General features: G+C 38.7%; 1 non-coding gene across 1 annotated transcript; it reads right to left on the reverse strand.

The window, feature by feature from the left end:
* Positions 1 to 4,691: 4,691 nt before the first annotated feature.
* Positions 4,692 to 4,775, reverse strand: TRNAM-CAU (transfer RNA methionine (anticodon CAU)). The gene is given in 2 exon segments: positions 4,692 to 4,727; positions 4,738 to 4,775. It is a non-coding gene; the product is annotated as a tRNA-Met (tRNA).
* Between the last annotated feature and the right edge of the window lie 10,479 nt (positions 4,776 to 15,254).

The following is a 15,254-nucleotide window of genomic DNA, read 5'->3' on the forward strand; positions in this document are numbered from 1 at the left end:
TTGTTTTTTCTCTTGGATATGAACATTTGGTTAAGCTTTGTTTTATAGTTTTGAACATTGTTGGTAGGTCGTTAATAAAAATTTGATAAGTAAATCAAAACAAGAAATAAGAAAAATAATCTCAACATACACTTTCTGGCGTGAGAGTATGAATATATATAGTTGTTGGTTTTACAATAATTGATTCAATACCTAACAATTCCTGATAACACACCCCCTCAAGCTAAATGGGAGTACCAACATTGTTAGTTTGTCAATTAGATGTTGAAATCTTTTTGCTGCAAGTATTTTTGTGAATTTATTAGCAACTTGATTGTGAGAAGAGACAAAGTGGACATCGATTTCTTTGCAAATCATATGTTCTCGGATGAAATGACAATCAATTTCCATGTGTTTGGTGTGGGCATGGTATGCAAGATTGGCGACAAAAAGCCATAGTGTTGATATTATCACACTAGATAATCGGAGGGACACGGATATAAATGGAGAGATTCTTGAAAAGTGTACGAATCAATGGAAGAGAAGTAGCAGTGTGAGCAAGAGATCAGTATTCAACTCCGGTGCTTGATCAGGCCATGGTGCTCTCTCTCTCTCTCTCTCCATTCTAGGAGATGAGTTTTTTGCCCAATAAGATGAAAAAACCACCCGGTTGATCGTCAATCCTTAGGATATTTTGCCTAATCAAAATCTGAGTATGCCTGTAAATTTAATGATGAACTCCAATTATGTCATGAAGCCACGGTGACTGATGCCTTTAAGATAGTGCATGATGCACTTGATAGCTACCCAATGGATTGAGGTCGGGGCATGCATGAATTGACATAGCTGATTGACTGCAAAGGTAATATTAGGACAGGTCAACGATAAATACTGTAGTGCAACAACTAAGCTTATGTAATCATTGGCATTTGGAAGCAGACCTCATCATATTTAGATAGTTTATGGCCGTATATTACAGTTTAACACTATCCAACTTCCACTGTTGGAGAAGATCTGTGATATATTTCGTATGAGATATGAAAATTCTACATTGAACTTGGAGCCCCATAAACTAGTGAAGATTGCCGAGGGCCTTCATTGCAAATGTCGTACTCTGTTGTTCAATCTGACAAGTCATATTAGCGGAGTTACCTATAATAATAATAATAATCAACATAGATAAGTATATATAATATCATCAACATAGATAAGTATAATGATTTGTCGTGCATATGAGGAAAGAAGTATCCACATGTGTGCCTTGAAATGCATGTTCCATTATGAAGTTGGTGAACTGTGGAAACCGCAAACCATAAATTATTTTATGTAATCAGCAGATGTGTAATTAACAATGGGTCAATAAACCGAGGAGGCTACTTGAGTCGAATTAAAACTCTAATCCATGGCTCAAGTGGTAGATTGAGTGAAAGATACCTCATTTCAACATTGAAGTCTTGGTATCGATCCCCAGTGGGGGTGGCTCACAGTGAAGTGTGAACTGACAGTGGTTGTACTAACAAGCTAACCAAAAAAAAAAGAAGAAAAAACCTAGGAGGCTACTGCATGTAAAGTTCCTCAACCAGGTGCCCATGTAAAAAGATGTTATGGACATCCAACTCAAGAATGGGCCACACAAACTGTACGACAAGAGTGAAAACTACCTGAATGGTGGTAGCTAGGTTTGACTACTGGGCTAAATGTTTCCATGTAGTCAACACCTTCTTGTTGTTGGAATATTCCCCTGGCCATAAGGTGGGCCTTAAAGCATTATAGCCATCAATGTGCCGCTTTAATTTATAGATCTAATGACAACCAAAGATTATTTTAATGATGCCAAGATGGAGCTAATGACCACGTGCCATTTTTTGTAAGTGCATTAAACTCAGATGCCATAGCGGCTCGTCATTCAGTATGTTTGGAAGCTTGGCTATAACAAGTCTGTTTGTTATGAACTGAAGACATCAATAGCGTCATGGGGAGTGGGAACTTAGTTGTGGAGAGGATTTTGGGTTTTCAAGTGCCATCCATGGCTTAGGTAACAATGTGGTGAGAATTAGGCAAGATGAGATGTGTTGATGTCAGTTGGTGTAAAGGAAGTTGATGAATTAAGTAGACCATATGAGATAATGGGAGAGTAGGTGGTTGTTGAAGTAGTGCGCAATGATTAGTTAAATAAAGATGGACTTGGAAGGAAATTAGTGGTGTGTGATTGGTGAGATTGTATAGGGTGGTTTGAGTGAGACACATTTACATCAGAAGGTTGCAATTCTGCGACAATGACATTAGTGGACTCATCAACACTAGTAGCCAAATGTGATGGAGCTTGAATGTGAACAAGGGAAGTGACAGATCAACTAAAGATGACTGGGTTGATAGTCGTTGAGAATGAGAAGTCATTTTCATCAAATATAATGTATGGGAAGAGATAAACACAACCAATTTTGGGTTCAAGGTATTAATAACCTTTGTAGTTGAGACTCTACCCAATAAAAATACATTGAGTTGTGTGGAATTTCAGTTTATTTTTATTATATGGATGTAAAAATGAGTAGCAAGCACAACCAATGGTTTATGATGTAGCATGGTTGGGGGGTTTGGTGAATAATTTTTTCTAAGAGCTAATGTTTCCACTAACTTTTAATGATAAATGATTTATTAAGAACATAACGAGAAAGCATCGGTTCAAAAGTAATGAGGTACATAAGAATGAGCTAAAAGAAAGAGCCCAATTTCAATCATGTGTTGATATTTTCTCTTCCATAATGTCATTTTGTTCTAGAGTATGTGGTCACCATAACTAATGAATGATTCTCTTACATGAAAGAAGGGGTACAAAATTGATGACTCTTGAATTCATTTCCACCATCTTATAGAATGACCTTGAAATTTGTAGTAATTATATTTGGCATGCATTTGCCCCCGACTTCTCCCGCAACCACAAGAGTAAAATTGTTGAGTAAGAGTGTTAACGTGATTAGGGCTAGGGCTAGGGCTGGGCCAAGTTGTGTCCAAGCCTGACCTACATTTTTTTTACTTGAACCCAAACTTGTTTTGAGCCCGTGACAAGCTAAAATAGTCCAGCTCAAACCCAGCCCATAATGTTTATATAGGGCCCGACCCGTGCCCAAGCCTAAGAGGTGTGGTCTTCGTCACTCCTAGTTAAAAGGGAGCTGATTAGGTGCTGCCCTTATGTTGAGGACATCTTGATGTATTTATTCTACATCCACACCGTTCATCCGTTTTTCCAGATCATTTTAGGGTATGCCTCCAAAAATGAATCGGATCCAAATCTCAAGTGGACCTTATCATAGGAAAACATGGTGATTGACCATTAAAAACTTTTTATGGGCCACAAAAAGCTCTGGATTAATCTGATATTTGTTTTTTCCCTTTCATCCAATTTTTTGTGACATTATCAATGGGTTGGATGGCGAATAAACATCATGGTGAGCCTTAGAAAGTTTTTAATGGTGGGACATTCAATCAACACTGTTTCCAATACTATAGTCGACCTAGGATTTGTATTTGTTTCATTTTTCGGCTAATGCCCTTAAAATGATTTGAACAAATGGATAGACGGTGTGGATTATAATAAATTCATCAAGGCGAGCCCCACGGTGAGAGCCACATCTAATCCACTCCCTTTAAAGTTTTTTAAAAACAAAGGGTCAAGGAAAACCTTGATTTTTTTCGGGCCCACCGTGATGCATATATAAGATCTACTTAGACCATTTAATGTGTATAATTCCAAATTAGGCCAAAGCTAAAAAATCAAACTAACCTGTAATTTAGGTGGGCCATACTAGAAGAAACAGTTGCAAGCACATCGCATTAACATTAAATGTCACTGCCATTTGCAGGTAACTGAACCATTCTCTCTATTTACTTTAGTACAGGGATTACTGCGATTATCATATAAAATCCACTCTAATCATTAGATGCCACGCCACTATTTAGGCATAGGGCCCAAAGATGAAGCCCGTCCAATATTCAGGTGGGCCACACGGAGGAAAACTATTTGGAGGGTGATTGTTGCCTATTTACAATAATGTGGTCCACCTGAAACACGAACTAGGCTGATTTTTGGGCCCTGGGCCTAATATAGGGTGACACGCCTTGTGCTCGGGTGAATTTTGGCATAAACACCATGGTGGGGTCCATTCTAGCCAACAACCTTTTAATTACCTAAAATAACCTTCTCCTGGTAGGATCTGAAATTAAAATTTCAAATTCCTTTGAACTTGTAATTTCCAAGTCGTCTTTTAAACTCAAACAGGCTGGGTCCGCTCATGGGCTTTTGACATCTTAATCAAAACCCATCCCGATTAGAAATGGGCCTCAGATTTAAGCTTGAGCCTCAACCTTGGGCCAGATATCCTAGTCCAAGCTAGCACAAGGCAGGTAAGGGCCGAAACCCCGGAAGCCCAGCCCAGACCAGCCCAGCCCATTGATGCCCCTAGCTCCAAGAGCATATGAACAAGATCATCTTCATCCATGAAGACGTAGTCATGTCTTACCTGACCGACTGGTCCACATAGATTCCATGAAAAGACGTGTCAATGTTAATGGATCAGGTCTGGGTCCGCCCAAGCCCAACCAAGCAATATTGCCTGAGCCCAGTCTAAGGGGCTTTTGAGTGAGCCTGGGCTTTTGGGCCCATCCCTACAGCCCAAGCACAACCGTAACCGGCCAAAATTTGAAAAAAAGAAGGTTGGGGTGAGAGAGGCTCGAACTCTCGACCTCAGGATAACTCGAAGCTATGAGACCTACGCGCTAGCCAACTGCGCCACCACCCCTTGATGAATATGAGTAAAATGATTTTAATTTTCAACAAATCTGTAAACAAACACACCCAAAAAAACTAAAAAAAAAATCCTTAAACTTAATGTAAAAGAGGAAAAAAGTAACCTTTTTGAAGAGTATTGGAATCATCTACAACATAGAGCTGGTCACAAACGTTTTCATGACAAAGATCGATCAGAGAAGGTTTGATTGAATGTGAAAATGATTCACATTGTTAGAACCTTAAAAAAGTCATATCTCATAAATAATGATGAGTTTTACGACATATTATATATGATTTTAGGGTAGGAAAACTTATTTAACCCAACCAACTTGCTATGTCAAGCTGCCCACATCGGATTTGTGAGATTCCATCATATCCATGATCAAAAGGCCTATTTATTTATTTTTCATTGTAAATAATAAAATTTAGTTTGAGTATAACTTTTAATCCTTGGAGTTGTAGAAATCATGCCTAACATGAAAATGGCTTAGAAAAGTTAGGAGAATAACACTTATTATTTTTGGTTGAAAACCATGAGGTATGCTAAGAATAGAGGTACTCTATAAATAGTAAGTTTACTATTTATAGTAAATTGTGTTTGTATGGTGTTTGAGTTGAAGTTTTAGTCTAAAACTCCATCTTAGGTTTTTAGTTAATTATTTAGAGTGTTAATTTTATTATTATTATTGTTTTAATCAATCAAGTTATTTCAAATTTATTAGAAATTATTTATACTTTTATCTTTCATGAATTAAAGAAAGCTTTGAGAGGAATCCAGAGAGATCCCTTGAGGAAGATGGTGATCGACCTCATCATGTCTCTCCCCGTGTCATGCAGGGACAACATGTAATATGCAAGCTTCATGGGCCCACCATTATATGTGTGTGAAATCAACTCCATCTATCAATTGTGACACATCATGTTAAGAATTGATCTCAAAATCTAAGCCAAACCAAACTTAGGTGAGCCACACCAAAAGAAACAATGATGATGATGATGACCTATTAAAGTCCTTTGATATACATTAACACACCATCCTCTAATGTTAGGAGCTTTTAGACAAAGTGGTTGTTTGATATGATATTAAAGCAGAATATCCTATGTTCCAATTTCAAGAGCAACAAATATGCCCTCGGGATCTTCTCTATGGGGTCAGAAAAGTCAAGTCCGACTTGATGCACTTCCTACAACAAAGTGTTGTAGAGGATTCGGGCCCTCCATTTATCTCCAAAAACCATTTATAGCTATAGGTCCAAATTTTCCTTTCAATGTTTTTAAAAAATGGTATCCGTTTGGGAATTTAAAAGGGAAAATATAAATAAATAGTTTTAAGACAAAAGGGGTATTTTTACCCAGAAATTCCTACTGATATATGACATTTTTTTGGCTGCATATGCGCCAAGAACATGCTCGGCCATGCAAACTCCGAAAATACTCCCACTCTCTACTCTGTTGTCGACTTAGAAAAATTCCAATTGTTGGACATTTTCACCATCTAAATGTTAAGCTCCATTATGAATATTGTCCAATAAAAGAATTAGGCCAATTGCTAATTAATCAGGTGGGCTAAACCATTGGATTCAATGGACAATCAATGGCCTGAATGGAAGGGTCCACTAGATGGATGGTTCAAAGCCCATTGACACTACCCCTGATTTGATCTATGCATGGTAGGGTCTCATAGATGGATGCTCCCATCCACACAACGCTTTCCATGTATACAGCCAAGAGAATGATCTCTCTTAAAGTTTTTAGATTTCACTAGTTTACAGAGTCAATAACTAACATGTCTTACAAATCCAAACTGGATATGCATTGGGATGGCCCACTATGGACGTGTGGAGCTCATTGCTTGATGATCTAAACAGTAGATACATTGGGACCCTATGTATATATGTGATGCCCTATTAACCTTCTTGACTGGAAGACATCAACCCTTCATCATTTAAATCATAAGTCATAAAAAAGAGGCCCACTAATTGGATGGTAGTGTGTTAAATAAGCAACGGTCTACATTAACTAAAAAGAGCTGAGGATAGTTGGCTAGCTTGCAATATGTACGGGCAGAGCCAAAGCCTTCCTTTTCCATTCATCTTGGCATTTTCCTTTCTTTGTTAAGGTCTCTCTCCTGCTGTGACCTTGTACTTTTGCCTTCATGATCTCCTGCTGTGGCCTTGTCTTTTTGCCTTCGTAGTATGGACTGTGGTCCATCATAGGTTATGTATGGTATCCTCCTTTTTTTAGTTATGAGTGGGCTGTGATGGTTCAGTGATACAAATCATTGTTGTGTGTGGACCTTAATGTGGATCAACCATGTCTTAAAATACTCAAATATTGAAAGATGGGAACCATCCATCTTGGTCTTTTTGTAGTTGATGTGATCATTGCTGGATCTTCTTGACTGCCATTTTTGAGGCCAGAGATTTAAAGGCTGGAATTTTCAAATTCAAGTACGTTTTGGGGATGGCCCATCTAGTTGGATCCGATTGGGGTGTATGGTATGATTCAATGATCTCGACTATTGATGTAATGAGCCCACATTGGATGAACCATAATCCAACAAATTGAAGGTTGCCGCCATTTACACACTTTTGTTAATTTCATTGCACCTATTGAAGGTTCAAGCATGTCCTGGTGCAAAAGTTCCGGAGAATGGGTCAAAATCCTTATGGTAGAAATACCGCACTGTGGGCCCTACTTATATTGCAAATTTTGGGTTTTATGTGGCTGATTATATACTTAGGCAAATTTGCAACCGATTGCAACGTTCTCTTTCATGGTTCTGAATTGCTTGAATAAATGGACGGGGTAATCGGGTTTTTTCCACCCATCATTTTTACGATGGGAATTTTATTTTATTTATTTATGTTGTTGTTGTTGTTGTTGTTGAACTTTATATTAGTTTTTGAAAAAACCATGAAATAGGCAATTTTTTTAGTAAAATTCCTAAGTTAAAAATGTAACTCTTATTGGGTGGGTTATACATAATAATTGATTTTGATTTAACTGTTGGATTATTCAAATTAAGCAATTTAGTAAGCTCCATTATAGTTGTGATCATTACATATAAGTTTGAGGGGGGATGCTTGAGCCATAGTTTCTATATGCATTTATCTAAATGGATATAAAAAGCTTCGATGTGGAGACAATGAAGAAAAGAAATGTGATGGGTAACCTTTTCTAACTATTTACTATATAAATATATCTTGATCTCCCTCACTCATATAGACAAAAAATCTTAAATTCAATTGAGAGATTTTCTTAAGAGTGTAAGGTGCGGATGATCGAACATTTTCTGGGCGACATTGCGGTATTGGGAATATCTTTTCAGAAAGGTACACGTTTAAGGTTATAGTCAGAAATCTTCATTATTAATGTATATATAATTTGTTAATTTTGCTATTTAGATTATAAAAAATAGATTATTAATCATATTAGAGATCTACAATTCCCAACTTAAACGCTAACTTGCAGTATAAGTAATTTAGTCAATAAGCTACTTGTGTCATTTTAATCAAGATCATTTTTCAATAATAAATGAATTTAATAGTATTTCATCAATGATATTTATAAGATTGTTTTATATGGATCTACAATAAAGATGAGTTTGTCTGACATAATTTCTATACTTAAAATATAGTATTTGCTGAATTCAGAAAATGAGAGATTATCTAAAAAAACAATAGAGGCTTGCCCTTGCATGTAATGCTTCCTAATTAATAAATTGGTAGTTATTATGTAGTGGGTTTTTTTTTTTTTTCATTCTTTGTTCTTCATTTATTCTATCTTTCGAAGTTGAACATAAAATCACAAATGGAAATCTTAAAGATGAGTTCAACAAATCGTTTCTAATGAATTAGGCAATTTGTTTCTAGACATAAGGGTCAATTTAGATGATGGATGATCGTTTCTTCGAGTACACATGGCTAATCACTTATTTGACATTGTCCTGTAGTTCCTGTTGAAATTTAGCAATTTGCCCTAGACTCACCGTACAATGTAGCTCATTAAAGAGTGGGACACATGTGAATTTCAGATGAGGAACACGCAATGATACGACCTACCATATGAATGTCTCAAATTAGTCTCACGTCTGGCACATTGGAGCTTTCAAGCATAGGTGGAACTGAAGAAAAGGGATGTGAAACGGGTGAAATCGGGCTTTTAGACAGTTTTTCATGAGAAATAATCACTTGTAAGTGCGTGCACCACAACGACTGGTACACGGCATTTTCTCCTGGATGCATTATATATATATATATATATATATATATATATATATATATATATATATATATATATAATATATATAAAATTTTAAATTTCCGCGGTAAAGAAATGCATCCGGGCTGAAAACGTACGCCCTTGCCACTCCTTGTGATGAAGCAGCTTGTAGGTGATCGGTTCTTTTGTCGTTTTTACTATCAAAGCTTCATTGGCGCCCCTCACACGGCCAACTTCATGCTTGGAAATGTGTGTATATCTATTGTTCCTGTCGAAAGCGGATTGTGTACTAACTCCGTACTTAGCATACTGAGTAAACTCTGTAAGTTTTACCATGATTTATTTATTTTATCCACTCTGTCCATCCATTTAACAAGATAATTTTAACAGTTGAACCCAAAAATTAAGTGTATACAAAGCTCAAATAGACCACACCATAGGAAACAGTGTGAATTGAACGTCTACCACTGTTGAAAAATTCTTGGGGCCCCGGGAGTTTTGGATAATCTTATATTTGTTTTTTTTTTTTTTTTTTTCCTTCATCCATGTCTGTATGTCTGTATGATCTTATAAACATGTTGGATGACAAATAAACATCACTGTGGGGCCTAGCAAGGTTTCAACGGTAGAAATCATTATTACTACTGTTTCCTGTGATATGATCCACTCGAGCTTTGGATATACTTCATTTTTGGGTTTACTTCATTTTTGGGTTTAACCCTTTAAATGAGTTGAGAAAACGGATGGACGGCGTGGATAGACCATATACATTCATAGTGGGCCCAACTAAGTTTACTCAGTGCGATAAGAGCTGAATGAGTAACTCAGTACGCAATCCGATTTCGTTCCTGTCACCCAAGTGGGTCCCAAGAGAGTGCTAAAGAGACTAATTGGATATCCGTAATCGCATCTCTCTTTTCAAATTGCAACCACAAGCGCAACATACGTGTGTCCGTTGATCACGTGCGTGACACCAGCCAAGCCATGCCTCCTGCCTCAATGGTTCGGATCATAACAGTTTCAACAATGGATCGCCTCCTGGATCCCCTTTACCACGAGTTAAAATATAAAGACCGTACCATTTTACTACTATGAAGCTGTGTGGGGCCACTATGATGTCTGGGTGCCATCCAACCCTTCCATCAGATATGCCGCCCACGTAAGGCCTAGATCCTAAAATCCATCCTACTCTGTAATTCTGGTGGGCCAACGATAGGGATATCGGGAAGGGCGACACCCGTCATGAAAACTTGCAGATTGAATGCGGGGTCAGGCTGTTTTGTGTAAATGTCATCCAATACAGTCATCAGGTGGACCCCACACAAACATAGGCCATTTCAAAACTCAGGTAGGCCACACCACGTGAATATATAAGCTCTAGGGCTGATTGTACATCGCTCCTGTGTTGGGTCTCACCTGAGTTTTGGATGAGGATGATTCTCGAGATGTGCAGTAAACATGAGGAGGTGTGCCAAATACATAGGGTTTGGATTCTACATGTACGAGTGGGCCCCACACAGCTCGAACCTACGTGATCAGTCCTCCAACGTATATAATGAAAAGATCAAAAAGTAAAAAAAGAAAATTATTCGGATGAGAAATTAAAACCTCCCCCATCTCCTTTTGCGCCAATCTAACAGGAGTACAACAGGGTTTTGATGTTGACGGTCGTGATTCAATTAGGGACCCTCATGTAAGGGGGCGAAACACCTGTCATAGATCTGGTAAGATGGCAAAAGTATAAAGGATCTGGGCCACTCATCAGGTAGGGTATAATGTGAATATGCTATGGATGAAAAATAATGTGACAATAATGTTGGTGCGATGATCGAGAAGGTTAAACTTATGAAAAAAAATGGGCGGTTCCAAAAAAAAAAAGAAAAAGTCCAACAATCCTAAATCAACTTACTTGTGTGGTTTGCTTGACGAGTCTTATTAAGGATTTTTCTCTGTCCTTGAGATCCCCTTGCGATTTTGTAGTTTTGCCAATTCTACCAATCGCAAGGGGATCTCGAGGATAGAGAGAAATCCTTAATTGATGAGTCTACTAGGTTGTTTTTGGCATATAGTACGTTGAGAGGATACCCTACATAATGAATGGCCTGGATTTCTTACTTGAGTGCCACTCTCGTGGATCTCCAACATAAGTTCCTCTCCCTCATTGAATCACAACCCTGAAAACAAAAACACTGGTTGTACATATAATGTGTATCGTAAACAATTGCATGGAATGTTTGTACATGCTTAAGGATGCATTAGAAAAAAAAAATAAAAATCACTATATTACACACCCTCCCTTTTTGATATGCCCAATGAAGGAGGAGGATTTGCAGCCCCAATAATGCCGAGAGAGGATCCTCTCAGTAATCAACTCATTCACTTCATCATCTAATTAACATTATGTTGATCAAGATGAATACATCTATTTTATTTGGAGAACACAAATTATTTCATTAATTCAAAATCTTAGAGTTAAAAATATATAATGATAATTTGTTGGTCAATGTTATACAATATTAGAAAGGTAAGACGGAATCAAATTCTTTGTTCATGTCATTAAAATAATGTGATCTTCTTCTTCGTAGTTGAATTACAGGGATGCTGTTTAAAATTTTCTTTACCGCATGATCAGATGCAATACGGCCAGTGAAATTTGTAAGGTGTTAGGAGAAAGCTTTTTGCAAGTTACAAAGGACCAAGGGATCCAACTAACACAACAGATGCATGATCTAAAATTAGGCAATCAATTACTATCTAATTCTATTGAAGCAAATTTTGAATGAGCCATCAACTAATCAGAAATTCATAGTAGATGATAATAAAGTTATCTATATATCTAGTGGACTTGGCAAAAAATATAATATTTTAGTCACCTTCATGTTTTCAAAGCCGCTCCGTTTCCTTCTTACCCTCAGTTCATTACTGTAATTTAAAGCTATGATTTATGGCGACAAAGCATGGAACCGAAACCATTCATGGTACATCATAAGGTGACATTTTTCACCCAATGACTTAATGGTGGAGATTGTAGCTGCAACAATGGTAGGGGCCGAGCTGGTTTCAATTATCAATTCAACTCCGGATGATGGGGTTCTTGTTGGCTTTACAAAGCCTTAGAACCATACACACCACAAAGATAATAAAAAACTTTTGTATTAAATTATTTTGCTATTTTCTTTTCACTTTGCTTGCGTTGAACGTACAACACCCCATTAGAAACCCACCAGCCACAACACGTGCAAAATGTGGAAATTCCAATAGCCACAACATGTGGCGTTTCAAATGGCATGAAAGCTTCTAGAGGCCGTTGGAGCATCTAAACCGTCTATTTGGTTTGGACGTTCCAACACTCCTCTTCAAACCAAAAATGGTTTTATTCGAAGCATTGACCTTAGTTGTCTGAATGTATCAGTCGGTAATGCCTTGGTGAATATGTCCGCGACCTGTTCAGTGGTGTGACAGTACTCTAATTTCACCACTTTCTGCTTCACTTGATCTCTTAAGAAGTGATACCTAGTATCAATGTGCTTGTTCCTTCCATGCTGCACTGGATTTTTTGAAAGTTCGATTGTTGACTTGTTATCTACATATATAATGGTGGATTCCTCCTGTGGATGTTTCAGCTCTTTTAGCATGTTTTTCAACCATATTGCTTCACAGACTGTGGACAATGCTGCCGCGTACTCTGCTTCACATGTGGACAAAGTAACAACACTTTGCTTCTTTGAGTTCCATGCGAAAGCAGTCGATCCAAGATAGAAAACATATCTCGTGGTGCTTTTCCTTTCATCTTGGTCACCTCCCCAATCACTGTCTGAGTATCCATATAGTATTGCTTCATTTCATATGGATAGAAAAGACCAAATTCCATTGTTCCTTTGACGTACCTGACGATTCTTTTTACAGCTAGTCAGTGTGATTCTTTTGACGCTTCCATGTACCTACTTAAAAGTCCAACACTGTAGACGATATCCGGCCTTGTGATTGTGAGATACCTTAGGCTTCGAATCAAACTCTTGAATAGAGTCAAGTCCACGCTTCTTCCTTCTCCTTCTTTTGTTAGCTTCAGGCCCATTGCTATAGGCATGTTCACGACATTACAGTCTGCCATTTTGAACTTTTTAAGCAACTCCTTGGCATACTTTTTCTGTGATATATAAATGCCGCCAACTTGTTGTTTTACTTCGATGCCCAAGAAAAAGGACATCAATCCACCATCAGTTATCTCGAATTCATTGAACATAGCATGCTTGAATTCTTCAAACATCGCCTGACTGTTTCCTGTGAACAGCAGATCATCAACATATAGGCATGCTACGAGGATGTCGCAGTGAGCATTTTTCTTGATGTAAATTGCATGCTCATATGGATATTGGGTGAAACTGTTCTCTTGAAGATAGTTGTCGATGCGTGCATTCCATGCACGAGGAGCTTGCTTCAACCCATAAAGTGTTTTCTTCAGTCGATACACTTTGTGTTCCTCCCCTTGAACAACAAAACCTTCAGGCTGGTTAACATAGACCTCTTCTTCCAGAATCCCATTCACGAATGTAGATTTCACATCTAGTTGGTAGATCATCCAACTGTGATGGGCTGCAAGGGAGATAATCATCCTTACAGTGTCAAGGCGAGCAACAGAAGCGAAGACTTCTTCATAATCCACCCCATATTTCTGTTTGTAACCCTTTGCTATGAGCCCTGCCTTATAGCGATCTATTTCACTATCAGCATTTCGGTGATCTTGTATACCCATTTGACACCAATAGTTCTTTGGCCTTGAGGAAGTAAAGTCAGATCCCATGTATTGTTCTTCTCAATGGCCTAGATCTACTCTTTCATAGCCGTCCTCCAGCATTCTTCTTCTACAGCCTCCTTAAATGTAAGAGACTCATGGTCCACATACAAGCAGAACAAATTTACTTCCTCAGTTTCGGCGTATATATCGTTGAGGCTCCTCATTTTGATAGGAGCCAAGGGTGAAGGAGAACTGGATAATGATGTGCTGGCCGAATTTTGATTTGATGGAATACTTCCAGAGGAGATGGAACGCATTGCTGGACTTCTGCGTGCAGACAGTTCAACGGAAGAGGGTTTTGCAGGTGTCTGCTCCTGGTTCTCATGCTTCTCTTCTTCATGTTCTTCAACCTTGACTTGATTTTCTTTGGCTGAATCTTCCTCGTTCCATTTCCAGACTTCTTCCTCGCAGAATATAACATCTCTACTTACCACCACCTTGTTAGTTACTGGGTTGTAGAGCTTGTACGCCTTCGACACTTCACTGTAGCCGATGAAGATGCACTTCTCGCCACGATCATCAAGCTTTTTCCTTCTTGCTTCTGGAGCTTGAGCATAGGCAACACACCTAAAAATCCTTAGGTGTGCCACGGTTGGTTTGTAGCCACTCCATGCCTCTTGTGGTGTCATATTTCTCACGCTCTTGTGTTGAGGGTCAAATATTGCATATCAGACCCAGTTACTGCCTAGATTTACGAACATAGTACGATTTAACAGCCTGATTTAATCATGTTTGTGATGCAGGGCGTATTCACGAGCCTGGACTGGGAAAGGGTACTAAAAGCATGGATTTAACGATCTGAAAGCACCAGAGCATGGGACGGACCCTATGAGACCAAGATCGACAGATTTACACGCCAGGGATCCAAGAAAATCGAGGAATTGAAGCTCAAGTGGCCTGAAAAGTTTCCAGAATGCAAGATCATAGGGTTCCCACCATCCGATCAGGATCGAATCTTCATATATGGCCTGAAGACCCTAAATAAACCGTACACGTCAAATTTCAATAGTTGGATCCCTATGGAAGTAGTCCAATGGTCAGATCAGCCCATGAATTACCGAGCTGAGGGCCACCTGATATTCACATATGCTTCAAATGTGGGCCTTATCCATTAAATGAGATGATAAAAGGGATGAGCGGATCTGATTTCCCGCAAACATCAAGGAAGACCCCGCTCCACGTGACAGCTGTACACAGCAAATGTACATGTGCTGTGCACCGGATCAGCCGGCCTGGTCAAACCAACCTCGACCCGTCGCCCTCCCTCTTCTACGGAAAAAACGGACAGCGTCTTTACGCTGTCCGTCCGTTTTTCGCTAATGGGCCATACTCGTTATATGGATCGATGATCCGAACCGTTCACCGGACTCAGGACACAGCCAAGACCGACTCCTAGCTGTCCGTCTGGTCCCATGCATAGACATATGCATAGATCTCTGTTTAAACGCAGGATGGACGGCTGGGTTACGC

Source organism: Magnolia sinica, chromosome 4 (genome assembly GCF_029962835.1).
Source record: "Magnolia sinica isolate HGM2019 chromosome 4, MsV1, whole genome shotgun sequence".
Lineage (NCBI taxonomy): Eukaryota > Viridiplantae > Streptophyta > Magnoliopsida > Magnoliales > Magnoliaceae > Magnolia > Magnolia sinica.